This window comes from Ornithodoros turicata, chromosome 1 (genome assembly GCF_037126465.1).
Source record: "Ornithodoros turicata isolate Travis chromosome 1, ASM3712646v1, whole genome shotgun sequence".
Classification (NCBI taxonomy): Eukaryota; Metazoa; Arthropoda; class Arachnida; order Ixodida; family Argasidae; genus Ornithodoros; species Ornithodoros turicata.
The window spans coordinates 217,684,042-217,699,888 of NC_088201.1; the positions used below are offsets into that span (position 1 = coordinate 217,684,042).

General features: G+C 46.0%; 1 long non-coding RNA gene across 1 annotated transcript; it reads left to right on the plus strand.

Moving 5' to 3' along the window:
- The first annotated feature begins 5,594 nt into the window (after window positions 1-5,594).
- LOC135376616 (uncharacterized) lies at window positions 5,595-14,133 on the plus strand. Its single transcript, XR_010417774.1, has 3 exons — window positions 5,595-5,727; window positions 13,948-14,004; window positions 14,075-14,133. It is a non-coding gene; the product is annotated as an uncharacterized LOC135376616 (long non-coding RNA).
- Window positions 14,134-15,847: the final 1,714 nt, after the last annotated feature.

Below are 15,847 nucleotides of genomic sequence, written 5' to 3' on the forward strand. Positions count from 1 at the left end.
TCTGTTCTGCCTGGTTTCATTCGAACTGAAGTACTTTGACGCCACACTTAAACGTGTTTTAGCTATATGGTGCACGACAGCCTGCAGTAATGCATTCAATCATAAACGTGTATCGAAGCGAGAATGCGATGATGCAAACTGCATGCTTATAACGTCGAGTTCGTTATTTCGCCACTGTAGTGGTGTGACCATTGGTTTCTGGTGATACCTTATTACGGATAGTATAGTCGTCTGGTGATGCCGTACAGATCTAGATTTACAGATCGAAAAGTATATAAGGACCCAAGTGCAAGGTGGAAAACAATAAAAAGACGGGAGAACCCGCAGGCAGGGATGTGGGCTTGTTGTGCTAGTCGTATGACACCACAAAGCACACGGACGAATATATGGGGGCACAAAGACATCACTGTTTCTGTTTCTTGTTTCTTGTAGACTTTGGAAAAGGTGCTAAGATCCCATTTAACTTTTACATCATGTGGTGCAGCTTTTCGCACGACTAACCTCAGTCCATTCTATTCACCAGATGCCCGCAATACGCTATTTCACGGTGCCAGTGGAGGGCTTTCTCCCTCCGGTGCCTGTTCCGGCATCTACGTTCAACTCACGGGCATGAAAGCAACTGGGTCTGTGCTTTGAATAATTGCCCAAGAACCTTATCCAAGTTTTCATCCTATCGGAGCCATGTTGCGCAACGGCATGGCGATTTACTTGAGGAGGGCACACGAGATGCTGAGCCACAACCTGACAGTACACAGCCAGCAAGCAGCCGCAGAAGCGTCTCTGCAGCTGATGACACTCTGGAAGAGCCAGAGCACGACCCTACTGTTGCAGAGCCAGTAGATGCCGTTAAGGAACTTGCTATGTTACTTCTAAAACCAGCGGCATGGCCGAGTGGGCTAAGGCGTCCGCTCGTTGGTGGTAACCAAGGTCGTGCTGAAGACTGGGAGGTGGTGGGTTCGAATCCTACCGCCGGCTGTGCTGTCTGAGGTTTTCCCTGGGTTTTCCGAAGACTTTCCAGACGAATGTCGGCACAGTTCCCCCTGAAGTCGGCCCAGGACGCATACTAACCCCCCTGTCCCCCACTCCTTCCTGCTATCCTCTCTCCGTCTGTCCACATCTGTACGTCGCTCATAGCCACAGTTACACCCAATCAAAAAAAAAAAAAACTTCTAAAGTGGAAGGAGGGCAGACGTGTGCCGGAGTCCACTGAGGACGAAATTGAAACGACATTATGATGTTCATTAAGGGACTTGTGGAGCAGGATCCTACAACTAACCTGCAAGAAAACATGACATCACTTGTGGAACACGGCTAACTAAACTAAACTAAACTTCAGCAACTGAAAACAAGACGCTGTCGAGAGTCTTACTGGAAAGCAGCTCTGCCGTTTGTTGAACCTCGTACAGTTGTTCTCGGCCGAAATGAAAGGGGCAAAGTTGACATGCTTCACTACATTCCCATATGTGACGTACTGACGCACTTGTTACAGACCCCAGGTGTGCGAGAAAGACAAGCTAACTTAAATGCAGAATGCGACCACCTTTCGTCTGTTTTTGATGGCTCAGAATTCCGTGAGCATCCATACTTTCAGGGTGACACATCGAAGCTGTGCATACAATTGTACAGTGATGAGTTTGAAGTGTGCGATCCACTTGGGAGCAAGAGGGGGAAACACAAGATCATGGCTGTCTACTTTTCCATTCTGAATGTCTATCAAAAGTTCCGGTCATCTTTCTCAAGTATTCAGCTGGCCCTACTTGTGAAGGCCAAGCACGTAGCAAGCTTCCAGCTTTTTGTCTCGGCTCCCCCATCGTTCTGATGGTAAATGATAAATAATAAAAAAAAACTTACGGAATGGACAAGATCCATTTCCCACTGTTGAGAGATATCTCCCATCTCGAGAATGAACGAATCACTGTAGGTGGGGAAATGATCGAGGGGTCAGTGTTTGTGGTCACAGGAGACAATTCATCGCAGCACAGATTGGGCGGCTACAAATGCAGCTTTAGCCAGGGCCGAATTTCCAGATTCTGCCTTGCACTTCGCCATGAGATTTCCTTCAAATATCTCGAAGATGAATTTACTGTGCATACACTAAGTGCTCACCAATACCATTTAGCCATGCTGAGTTCCGGTGTATCCACCGTGTCGCTTTATGGTGTCAAGGAGCCATGTTATCTGACATTCACTGGCTTTGACCCCACAAAACATCTTCCACCTGACCTTATGCATGATGTGCATGAAGGTATTCTTCCATTTGTAATAAGGCACATAATTTCAAGCCTCATATCTTCAGGGCTCTTCACCTTAGATGACCCAAACAGAGAAATTGCCCACTTTGCCTACGGGATGTACGACCAGAAAAACAAGCCCGAAGAACTGTCAAGAGAATTTGTCCACAAGAAAGGAAACATAAAAGGAAATGCAAGCCAAATTCTTTGTACCTTCCGATATCTTGCATTCTAGATTGGGGATGGTGCCCCATCTGACAATCCAGTATGGAAGATGCTGAGGGAGATCGTCAATCTCGTGATGAGCAAGACGATTCCTAGAACTCATGTGCCGTATCTCCAGCGTCGTATCCACTTCTTCCAGATGAACTTTCACATCCTTTTCCCATCCGTGCAAGTCCCATGCAAAATGCATTATCTTATTCATTACCCGTCGTACATCTACGAATATGGACCTCTCATTGGATTGTGGGCTATGCGCTTCGAAGGGAAGCATCAGTATTTTGAGGACATTGCTCGCAAAATTCGAAACTTCAAGAACATCACCTACAGTCTGGCAACAAGATATCAGTACCTGCAGATGTACATGTTTTCACAGGGCTATACTGAATTCAGAATGACCAGATCAGGCTGCAAGCCCTGTCTCTTCGAGCACCTGCCAGATGTTCTAGTTTCTTACCTACATGATCAAAACATTATCTGTGAAAACATTATGGTGGTGACGTCAGCCACAATTGATGGCATCCTGCATTCAGCAGGAAGTGTGCTCGTGCTGAAGCTCATTGATGATGAGCTACCTGTGTTTGTGCAGCTGTGCGACATTTATGTGGTGAACCGGTTGTTCCTGGGGGTTGGACAGGTTCTTGAAACAGTGGAGTTTGACAGTCACTTTCATGTGTATACTGTTAATTTCACACACCAGTACACACTTCTGAGCAACCTTCACGATTCTCGAAATGACCATCTGATAGTTCAAAAGATTGGGAATAGGCATGCCATTAACCCACGCTCTGCGATGTGTTAGAAAGTTTTTGTTTCCTCACTCTGGGTAGTGATGAACATGAGGAAGTGCTGGAGCATTGTGGGCCCTAATATCAAGTAAGCAGATTATTTTTTTCAGCATTATTGTTAAACCTAGAGTGCGGATTTTTATACAAATTCAAGTTTTTTTCCTCGATATGGTCTTGAATATGGGCAATGAGAAAAGGTTCCTCGCCTTTCTTTGAGGCCGATTACGAACATTTTATGTTGCGTATAAATGCACATAGTGCACGTAAGTGTATATTTTGGTGTATTTATGGTTGGTCGCTCAAGACAGTGCAAGCGAATGGCACAAAATGTTGGCGTGCATTGTACTTCTTACATGTCAAGTGCTTCTCTCTGTGTGCAGAGAAAAGTAGACCACTACATTATGATGATCTCAAAAGTTTGCGGTGAATTGTAGATGCCCACAAATGCTGCAGACTGCATTTCTTTGATTTTGTAAAAGATATTAATATTATCCTAGCTGTGCGTGCAGGTTCTAACTGCCCTGGAGCCATATCTGTGTTTGACATAATAATTATCCACACAATTCAGCTATTGTACCTATTCTTGAGTGCCTGACAAGCAAGGAGTGATTTTTGTGTATTGCTATCCCTTTAAATAGTTTTGGTACTTGCAGGACGCTTTTGATATAGTGTTATGTTACGACAAATCCAACAAAAATAGTGCGTACATTCGGGGTTTTTTGTGCATATTTTCATGCATATTTAGGAAGTTTTTACTTCATGTTTATCCGCGCTCAAGTTATGATATACGCATGTAGGATTATTAAATGAAGAAAAATAACATACGCTCTTTGGCTGCACGTTGAACATATGTTTATAAGTCCCAAACGTTGGATGGAAATGGAAATGGAAACCAGAATTTGACACTTTCACTCAGGGGTGGATGGCTGACATTGATCTCCAATGTGCATGGAAAGCAGCCTTATCGCAAGCGATAACAGCCACTGGCCACCCTCTGATCAAGTGGACGTCCCTGTTTCGCAGGATGTCGCTCCGCAGAGGATTGACGCCGCTCGTGCGTTTCCCAAACTTTTGTCTCAGCCGGTAGACCATTTCTACACCAAGATAGGTGTTGCTATTTTGACTGTGGGGTGTAAACTGTACAGTACACCATCTTTGCACCTGGATAGGTGTTCGGCTTTTGGCTGTAGGGTGTAAATTCCAAAATACACCCGTTCAGCACCTAAATGGGCGCAAATGTTCTTAGTGTGTACCGTAACGCATTATTGATGGACATTCATGCACTATGCAATGTGGTTGAATGTACACCGCCACTGACCAGCAACCGGGGGGGGGGGGGGAGTTGTTTATTGCAAAAGAAGCAGGAATAGGTTAGTCAGGCATGGGCCGACTTGCTATTCCTTACATAAAAAGAAAACGAAAAAGAAAGAAAGGAAAGAAACACACACACAGCAATCGCCTCCGGGTTGTAGTCGTCTTGAACACAGGCGGGTCACCGGTTCACTCCTGCTATTCCTAATCCGGGCTTCTACTACCGTCGACCTTCTTATCTCCCAACGTCCCCATGGCGACCCAGCTTTTTTGGCCGTTACGTCCAACGCGTGGTCACATCCATACCGTGCTATTACATCCAACGAGCTGTCACATCCATCGTGCCATGACGTCCACCGATAAATGTAACGACACGATGGATGTAACAGCTCGTTGGATGTAATGGCCCCGTACCTTCCACGCTGTTTGAGTGCAGTGCACAGTTCACCTTGAAGTCGGCAACCATTTCTGGGCGATGACGTCAGTGTGATATACCTGTTGCCTCTTAGACTTAAGCTTTGGAGGAGCATGTCAACAGCAGCTGGGATACTATGACTTTGTGACATTGGTGGTGGTGGTGGTGGTGAAAGGGCTTGCCGTTGTCGGCCTCACGTATGTGGGCAACGTCACGACTGACGCCCTGGGGAAATGTGCGTCCTGGGCCGACTTCTAGGGGAACTGTGCCGACATATGTCTGAAAGCGTCTGAGGAAAACCCAGGAAAAACCCCAGACAGCACAGCCGGCACCGGGATTCGAACCCGGGTACCTCCCAGTCTCGACGTGACATTGACTATGTACTCTACGCAATGAGGTACCAATGAGGTACCAAGCGGAGGCACAATGTTCTTTTGTTTAGTTATTTTAACCCATGGTCGCCATACTTGCAGTTCGTTAACATGACAGTTGCCGTAGTGCAGCTGGGTTAGCGCCATATAAACTACCTTTTTTCAGATACTTCTCAAAATGAAGAGGCACTTTATTTCTACATTTTTAATGTACGTCTTCTACTTCGTCGATATTGTCCTGAGAAGCTGCTTTTACTTCTACCCTGCACGTGACGTGGAATAGCGTACATCATAAGACGTAACACTTCCTCTGTGAGCCTTGAGTGAGCCCTGATAGAAGATACAAAGGAACTTCTTATTTGAAAGGAAATACCTACGACTCAAAATGAGTAAGCGATCTTGAAACTATGGTCTGGAAAGCTAATATCTAAGTTTTAGATTCGGAGGCTTAGTCGGTTCGAAATATCTTTTACGCACACATTCCAGTGCTACAGTCTCATATGTTAGTGTCTGTGAGTGACGCGAGAGAGCGTATTGCAATCATGTTCGTAAAAGAAGCGCTGTAGGCTAATTCGCTAGTACGCTCGTTAAGACTGAGGCGGGATCTACTCTGCATGTGCGTTGCTGGCTTTTAGAAATCGAAGGACGGCATACCGAACGCAAAATATAATAACTGTAAGAAAGCGTGTTTGAAAACGTTTTTCTATCGATCTGTAGCGTAACCTGTGAAGCGTTTCATTCCATGTACGCAGACGACCCAACCTCTGCTTCCTTTAAGGCCGGCCCCTATGGTTGGTGTTTCTTTGAATATCTCGCTACGTAAAACTCTTCATGGCGACGCACCGTTAAAAAAATACTCCTGTGAAAACGAATGAGGCGCGAATCCAAATCACGCGGTTTGACTTGCCACGTGGTGATTGGTTGGGAAGCCCGTGAACTGGGCGTGAACTATCAAACCTTCCCTGATGCAGTGAATCACGGGCAGCTACGCCATACAAAACTTTGCGCTTGGTGTTAAAACCCTGATTTTACGCAAGAAAGACGTACCGTGCGGGTCGGACTTTGGCAAAGCTGTCTCTCGCCTGCTGCTAGAGAGATTGCCTGCTACGCCTTACGTAGATGCAGGACGCGGTACTGGCAAAGGTACAGCAGTTGATGCTCGTGCAAAGTCTTCCGCTAACGAGTTCACCGGGACAAATTAAAGTAACCATCTGAGCGGGTATGTAACATGTTTTATTGCTTGAAATCAGAAGCGTTATTTCGCGGAAACCAAACAAAATCCAATTGCAAAAACCGATTTCGCGTCTGAATTGTATTAAACCGCTGAAATCAAAAACATATATTAGTAGCAATAGGCGAGCAAAAAAGAGCAAATTAACAGCAATTCAGTGGCAAGATTAAACGATAGAAAATTAATTAAATAAGAATGGGCGCACGCACACCGCGCTCCCATTGCTGAAAATGACAAAATGCTAGTTTACGCGATATGCTCATTTTGGGGAATTGTGCTCACTTAAACTGCGTATCTGTTGGCGAGGCGAGTTGAGGCGAGTTAAGATAACAACCAGCGACAAGGCTGAATGTGCTGTCTGATGTCTTTCTGGACGAATGTGAGCACAGTCCCCCTGAAGCCGACAGAGGATACATACTAACCCCCATCCTTCCTGCTGTCCTCTCTCCATCTGTCTAAAGCTGTACGGCGCTCATAGTCACCGTTGCTTCGCGGCGCACACCGGGAAGAAATACAAAATGAAATAAGTTAGGATTACCGTTTTTGAGTTTTTCACAGTTCGGAGATTCTGTTCACGTAGAGCATGCGGCCATTGCTGAGACTATGTAAAACTACTTTTTCCGTTTCGCACATTTTGGAGACTGTTCAATTACACTCCGCATCCCTTGCCGGGGCGAGATAAGGCTACTGTTTTTGCGTTTTTCACCTTGATCGCGCGATCATTGCTGTGGTTGCATGAGCACGTTTAGCTTATTACGGATTAAGCTTATTCAATAAGCACATTTTTGCACATTATGGAGATTGCGTTTACGGACGTTGGGCATTCTTTATTGATGTCAGATCAGGCTGCTTGCGTTTACCGCACCTTGGATATCAGAGTTCTAGCGCGTCGCTCACTGTCCTTTACGTACGCAAAAAAAGATAGCATTCGATTCACTATGTCTCGCTACTTTGTTGAGATAGACTGCGTATGCATTGTTAAGTTTGATTGGCTACTTACGGCGTCTTACGTGTTTTTGAGGGCGTGTTCCGTGTTCACGTACAGGTTGTGCTTCAATTGCTGTGGCCGGATCCGGCTGCTTTTTCTGTTGTGTATCCACTGTAGTTATGTTCGCCCAGATGTGCATCACCCTCCGAGCTTGGACGAAAGTAATTTTTATAACATTTTGAAAACCCCGCGCTTTCGTTTGCCGGTCGCTTATTTACTGCAAAGAGGGCGATGTATTCCTTGAAGGATTATGCTTCGGTTCCTGCGTCGAAGCCCGTCTGATTCCTTCTAAAATATGGTGAACTTCGTTGAAGAACATAGCGCTACACTGCATAAGAGGTTAAATTCACAGGCTGAATAATTCGCGAATTTCTGAGGAGCCTGGACCATGCAATCATTCACGGAACATTAAATTCACGATGCCGAGGTGCGTCGGCCCTGCATTTGGCGTCTTAGGCGCCCTACACCTTGAACTTCTAGGAAGAAGTTACCAAGGGGTACCACAACTGGGTAAATAACCCGTTGCATTTGTCTTCATTTTGAGCCATTCCGATTGAGAGCGCTGGGATTAGGGGTGCTTACTCGGCTGGTATCTGGGTCATCGCCGAATTTCCCCGTCTCCAGTCATCCTTGTAACCGCCTCGACTAGGTACGATTAAGACTCGATAAGTGATGCGGCAACTTTTACCGAACAAACAACAGACGTCCTGACGACGTCTGTAGGATATCCCATCTTGGACAATGGGATATCCCTGGGAGCAGCCTAAATATCCCATAGATATCCATGCGACATACAGGAGGCCAGGATATGGGCACTGTTTGGACCTCGCAGGTATATCCCTGCGATGTCACCTTGGGATATTGGGACAAATGTGGGACGTTTTTGAACTGTTGTTCTGAATGTTAAAATTCAATATAATGTGCACTTATTTTACTTGATGCATCTGAAGTGACGACGCCACGGTTTTATTAAGGAAAAGTAGCCTACATACTTACAAAACATATACATATGTTAATTAATGAACGTAAACATGTTAAAGGTGCTCTCACCCCAAACATAAGAGCAGTCCCCCAATGTGCAACAACAATTACAACGGAGAAGACCTGAACACATAGTGAGACAAGGCAATAAAAAAAAAAACAAAAAAAAACGCGAACGTAAGTTACCCAAGCGCCTTGACCAAATTTCTTCCAGGTTTCGTTCGCGCATTTTTCTGTCATTGGTTCGTATATTTCGCGGAACTTTAAATACGCGAGGAAAAGTGCGCTCGCGAATTTTGCGAAAATACCTGCGCTTTTCTGGTAAGTGAATAAAAGCTCATTTTGCGATGAAAGAATTTTCAAACGAGGTTCCGCCAAATATGGTACCACATTGCATACTAGGCTTTCCGATTGATGTCAAGAGAAAGGCATGGTAGCAGAACGTGCAAGCACAATGGAAGCAAACTAGTGTAGGCAAGTCAGACACAGACGGCCCTTTGAAACTCCTTGTGTCACTGACTTATCATGTCGGAGAAATGTAATTACACCCATAACCTCGTGCATGATTGCGGCCTTCTCTCTGCGCGTTTTGGTTGCCTTTTCAGAATTAAGCAACGGAAGTTCGAAATCCTCCGTGTGGCCACACTGAATGGCTTGCGGCCTTTTATGATGCACCTTGCGCTCCAAGTGTCATGCTGCTCCGAGGAAGATGCCGCCTATCATTACGAGATAGGTTTTAACTGTGAAGGAGTTAGCAGACGTTTCTGGTTGTGAAATATTGCGCGAGAAACTGGGACAGGTATTTTTAAAGAGAAGCAGGTTATTCCTATAAGGATGTTATAGTTTGTTTCGATATGTTCGGATGGCATAGTGTATGTGCAACTGGCGAAAGAGCGAGTTCCAAAATGCCGGGTAGGTAACGCATTTGCATTGCCCCCCATTAAACGCCCGTCAATCAGATGACAAGATAACGTTGATATTTATTGTTCGTGGTAACTTTTCACAAAAGGTGGTATCCCAAGTTCTCACGTTATTCGATTTTATAGCATGGCTGTGTCCCGCGCAAAAAACGGCGCATGGAACTTTATGTGGTCATAACAATAATCTGTAAAACAACAACAGCAACAATTTTATTACAACATGATAACTCGGCAGTTTCATAGCGAGGGGCGATACTGTACTACTTTGCTGGTGGTGGTACCGTGAATGAAATAATGGGCCCCTTTACAATAGGAACCCAAATCCTATGGTATCCTATGGAGAGCTTTGAGGGCAGAGGTTTGGTGGTCTGGATGTGGCAAGGGACCAATCAATTTTGTTAGAGAGGGGGCGAGAGTCTGGCTCGTTTGGGCTTCCGTTTAGTACGGTTCGAGAAGGTTTCTAGTGTGCGCAATGATGAAGAATGTGCCTTAGATCTTCTACAGTACTGCGGTGATTGCAATAGGGAGAGTAAACTTGCCTCAAGTGGCAACGCAATTGTGCTGTGAAAGCCACATCGAGGCGCATTCGATCAACTAATGCGGCATCTTGACGAGAGATATGTCGAGGCATGCGGAAAGTGAGCGCTGGATGAACTCTGCTCAGCATGGATGGGGGAGAATATCAGCGGTCCATTGGCGGGTAGCCAGAGGAGTCACGAGGCGTCGAAGTACGGACCGAGGATGTCCTTTCAGCAGCGCAATACGCGTCCGTCTCCGAGACGAGAGAGCTGCTTCTGTGGTGCTGCGGTTCTGTTCATTCCTTTTGACACCGCAATGGGTTGGAACCCAGCCTGTGCCCCGCTTCATGGACAAGTTTGTAAGACATTAACACGTTCATGATGAACCGCGCGGATGAGCCTCGGATGCCAGAATTTTCAATTGCTGGCAGTGCACATGTTGAGCCAGTGAATACGACCCAATCCCGTTGGGTAAAGTGAACGATATGCTGCAGAAAGTTCATGGCATCGAGTTCCGCGGCTGTTGATGAGGTTTCATGCGAAAGGTGACGTCCTTCCACTGCACCTTCGGATGGGGTGACAAATGCCGTCGTAGACCTGCAGTTTCGAGATGCGCCATCGTTGCATGCTGCGGCGGACGTAGAAATCATCGTGTCTACCGGAGCATAAAAGTAATCTCGAAGGACTTGAGGGGGAACCTGATCTCGTCGTTCCTAGAGGTCCGAAAGAAGTGCACAGGTGGGTGGCACAGTCAGAGACCAGGGCACATTCGGGGTGTGACGTCCTTAGCTATGAAGCCAATGAGAGCCCTGCGTGTCCTCTGCGCTACGCGATGGAAATGACTTTCAGGACGGTATCGAACTTTTCTGAGGAGTGGGTGACGGGGAATGTGCGCGCGCAAACGTAAGAAGTGTCGAGCCGTTTTAAGTTCACGAAGGACCTCCACCGGGAGTTGACCAGCTTCAGCTAGGACTTGCCGTGTTACAGCAATTCTTGGAATTCCAAGGCAGCAACGAAGGCTTGGGGCAAACAGTGTCCGAATGGCATATAACAACGTTGTAGAAATCATGATTGGAAGGCCGCAAAGCAAAGTCGCTCTCACCAAAGCCGTGTGAACGGATAGAAGGGAACGTCGATCACAGCCCCATCCTAAGCCAGAAAGATGTTGAATTGCAGGAAGCGATCGCTGCACTCTGGTTTCAAGATGTTTCATGTGGCGAGCCTAACGCAGGTTCGAGTCCTGGACCACGCAAAGGAAGCGATGGGAACGTAGAGGCTCGAGGTTCTTTGCACCGACCCAAAGTAGGAAATTTCTCATATCAGTGAGAGTGAAAATGAGCTCGACGCACTTTTCGAGCGAAAGGTACATTCCAAGTCGCGAGAGGTACACATGGAGATTAATTTAAAGCTAGCTGCAAACCGCGTTGAATGGCTGGTCGTGACTTGCCTACAGTCCAAAAGGCAACGTCATCGGTATAGATAGAGAATACTACTTTGCGAGTAATTATCAATTTTCATCGATTTCGAATTATCGATCGGCCTTCCTGCTTCCTTGGGGTACGCCTTGATCAACAGAGCACTTGGCCGTGGGATGTGCGGACAGCGACAGTTCGGTTCGTTAGAAAATCGTGGAGCCAACTGAAGAGTCGTCTACATAGTCAAAAATAAAAAAAACGAAAAGGCGTGGAGCACACAAATGTGCGAGACGGTATCATATGCGCACTTGATGTCCAGGAAATCCAATACAAGAACCCGCCGATAAGCACGAGCATGCTGGACTGTAGAGACTACGTCGAGAACTGGATCAGTGGAGCTTCGCTGGCGAGGAAATGAGGGAACACACAATTTATGAGGGAACACACTTTGTGGCCACCAGTCGCGTTGATGCTAAACTATTCTCGCCATCAGTTTTCCCATGGAGCTTGTCAGGCTCACATGGCGAAAGGAGGATAGGGCATTTGAGGGATTGCCTAGTTTCAGGATAGGCACGACTAACGCCTCCTTCCAGGTAGAAGGTACGGAACCCTGTCGCCAAGACGTCTTACAAACATGAAGCAGAGCTTGGAGTAACCGCTCGTCAAGGCTTGGCAGTGCGGCATAGGTGATTTTCACAAGTTTCAACGCAGTCTTTAGCTCGATTACAGTAAGTCGCGGTCCATAACCTCCGGTGGCCGACGCCTGTCTCGGTGAATTTATGTCATCATGCTCTGAACAAAACCGCCGTGTACCGCTGTCGTCGAGGCGGCCGCCGGTGTCCTCAGGACGACGAAATCTGTCGGTAGCATGTTTTCGTCTGCAGCCTTAATGATAGCCAATGCCGCGAGAGGATTCTTTTGTGGGGGCGCATCCTTCAGAGCTCTAATTGTCCTCCAGATCTGTCCCAAGCAACACACCATCATTGGTGTAATGTCGGTCCAACATTGGCAGCCAATATAAGTTACATTGCTTCACTATAAGCCATACAACTCGGACAGATATTGTGCCAATGAAACTGCCAATATTGGTCCAATGTTGCAAGTTGAGCCAGTGACAAATGTGAATGATCTGTACTTATAGTAACTGCCACACCAGTCTTGCTTTAACTGGCTTCAATATCTAGCGCAGCAACAGGAACGCATCATATTACGGGTCATTATTTTTTCTTTCGTTTAATTTGTTATACTTTTTGTGTAGATACTGCAACTTTGCCATCGGCGGCTGGCGATGGTGAAATAGTAATATCCCGCTTGGTCTGAGATTCTGGTAGTCACATTGAACAACCCATTATAGAAAACATATGGGAGCATCCCTAAGCAACCTTCATTGGGAATATCGCGGTAACGGCCAGAATCATTGGCAAAGTTAGCAAATTTCACGCACAACCCGCACCTTGTCTAAAATGGAGCGTAACTCTCCTGCAACGGTGCGAGGCATACGTCTTAGCAACTTCCAATCAATCTGTAATTGATTCGAGGCGCTTAACGTACAACATCAGTATTGCAGGAAGCAAGTGCAAGCAAGTATCTAACCACATTCCATACGGGATTACCAGACTGAGTTTCAAGACGAGCAACCATTGTGAGAAGAGCTCATGTTTGTGAGGAGAACAAATGGAATGAAAACGTGACATCATTGTGTGTATCCTTAATACAAAGATGCGACCCAAGACCTTGGTAAAGGAAGACGTCTTAGAAAAACGGCTGCGTCCGTTCGTGCTGTTTTTTTTTTTATTTGTCTCACTATGTCTACCTGTAATTGTATTATCGAACGGGGATCACTTCAACCGATCCCACCTTAAGAATCAGGTTTACGACCATGCCCAGTTTGAACGGGTACCAGTTCACACGGGGAGCGGTTGCAACTTGCACCAGTTGAACTGTTATCGAACAAGGACCACTCCAACTGGAACCACTTCAACCTATTCCAGTTCAACAATCAGGTTTGGATCTGGTCTGGGACAGATGTTGGCCACGCGTGCGTATACCTCAAGTTTCTCTCGTTGTCGGATAGTTGCCGTCAACGTCTACTGTAAGATTATGGAGGAAAGGATCACGGATGAAGACGGATTAACAATCTGACAAGTCGGAAGCGCGGAAACATACGGCGGATGTTGGGCGTTACATTTCTAGCGCGAAGATGCGAATAAAGTATTACGCTCGATTAACATTGTAGTTATACACGGTCTCCTAATGTGTGCAGCCACTATTCCAGGCATAGAAACAGTGAATAGCTGTGTTTGCATTTGTGTTGACTCATAAACTGTAGATTCCATGGGAGAAGACATACCATTTGTGCATCGTTCACTTCGGGAGTGTTGATGTGCTCTGTTCTAGGAGGACATCGTTTATGATATCTCCACTCTTGAAGCACGTATCCGACACTGAAAAAAATGAACCAAAATTGCCGAACTTGTTTACAACAATTTCCCTTTTTTGGTGAACCATTGTACCGTACAGCGGTCTCCAAACTCATTTATTTCTTCTCTTTTGCAGCTGACGCGAGTTCGATGAGTTCTTTGAGTGGAGTAGACTCGGCGAGCGAGATGTCGCGTAAGTTGCCTTTCCCTGCCTGATGTGTTGAACGTATTCCCTTTATATGACCATTTTCTTGAACTTGCAGAAAGTATGAGCGGAGCTGCAGGAGCAGGTAACATGTTCTGTTCTGAATTCACATTGTCGAACGGATAAGGCGCATCCTTCCTTTTGGAAATATCCGATACGCGCGTTGATACATGGTTCGGACCTGACCAAGCTAATTACCGTCGGCAAAATAAGGGCTAACATCTATTTCGGATACGCACACATCCCTTACGCAGATGTAATATGCGTCGAAGGACCAACTGTTAGCATACACAACATGTGAGCTGTAGTACTTCAATGGTGTTCAACAGAGAAGAGTGCGGTTCGTATTTTAACTTAGTCAGTTCCAGGCTGTGGTGGCCAAGTGTCCCGCATAAGTAGTACAAAGTAGCACATTACAAAAATACTACAGCACATAGCACAACAGGCCAAGTACATTAAAATACCCATTAGATGCAATACCTATTTAGTTTGCATTCAAATCTATGAAGAGCGCAATACACACTTATTTGTACACACTTACACGTATTTTTTTGCATAAATACAGTTACATTTACTTCTGACCATTTACAAGATCGTAAAATGCATACGTGGACAGTGTGTGTGCCTTTTAGGTATTATACTTTTACTGGATCGTGATACCTAAAAGCCAAGCACACGATTTCGATATAAAATGCTCAGTAACTGTCAATGAAGAAACAATGGAAGAATGCACTGGAATCATGTGTTGGGAAGAAAAAGAAAAGCCATGGAACCGTCATAGCATGTGTAACTACAAAATAGCATGAAGGTGTTTGTAAGAATTGCGAAAGACAGCGAGGCCCAGCCCCTGTCTCCCCCTTCTCCTGCACGCCTGTTATTTTTCCTTTAGTTTGCAACTTACTACCATCCCCGGAGCAATCGAGGCCACTATTAATTCACGCCCTCTGACCTACACTTCCAATGACCCCCGAGATTTCTCTCGCTTCCAGCTTTTTCACGACTCCCAGATTTTTCGATGACCAACCAAAATGTCAATCAAACCCCCTGATCGACAGAAGCGCCGTCCAGCGCCGTGAAGGTATATTTGCTTACTTCTGTTGTAGATGCACTCGGGAGTACAGCTCCGCAATGCCCTCTGCCCACCGTTTTCAACACCTAGCGGTCGTACCCTTTGCAGTATAGGCGAGCTAGTACTCCTGTCTTCCACTCGCCAGAGAGAGCCCTCTGGCCACTCGCACGGATTAGTGATGTTCCGTCAGGACGCGACGGTGTCATCCGGGCGTGCAAAGTCATCCTTTCCAGTGGCTCGATTATTTGACGGCTCGTTCAACTCCTATACAAAACTTGAACCCTACGTTCTGCTTACCTTCCCTTTCCCGTTACTTCTGCCGGGGAGTGGAAGAATTGTGGAGGACAACGATGTCCTTCCCCTGCCACCCTCTGCTCCTTCGCGCATGTTTTTCTTCGTTTCGCTGTCTAGTTAAATCGCTCCTGAACAGTCAGAGCAATAAACCATCATGTGTTCCAGCTGGAGTAATTCCTTCCCTGTACGTTTCACAACAATATTGTTATTGATAACTCGGCTACATGTTGAGCTTGTCAACGGTGGCGTTTCACCAAAATTGCCTCTTCAAGACACAGCAAAAAACAATCGTAATTCCCAGATTGATGACTGCTGTTCAAGTTGAATACTTGAGTACTTGGTGGAAAAGCACGAGAGAAAAGTATAAAAGTATCGCTAATACAGCACACAGTACACAGTTTGATATGCACGTGTAAGTGTAGGTGCTCAGGAATGCACTTGAAAGCCTCCCTTTACGTAGAAGGCTAC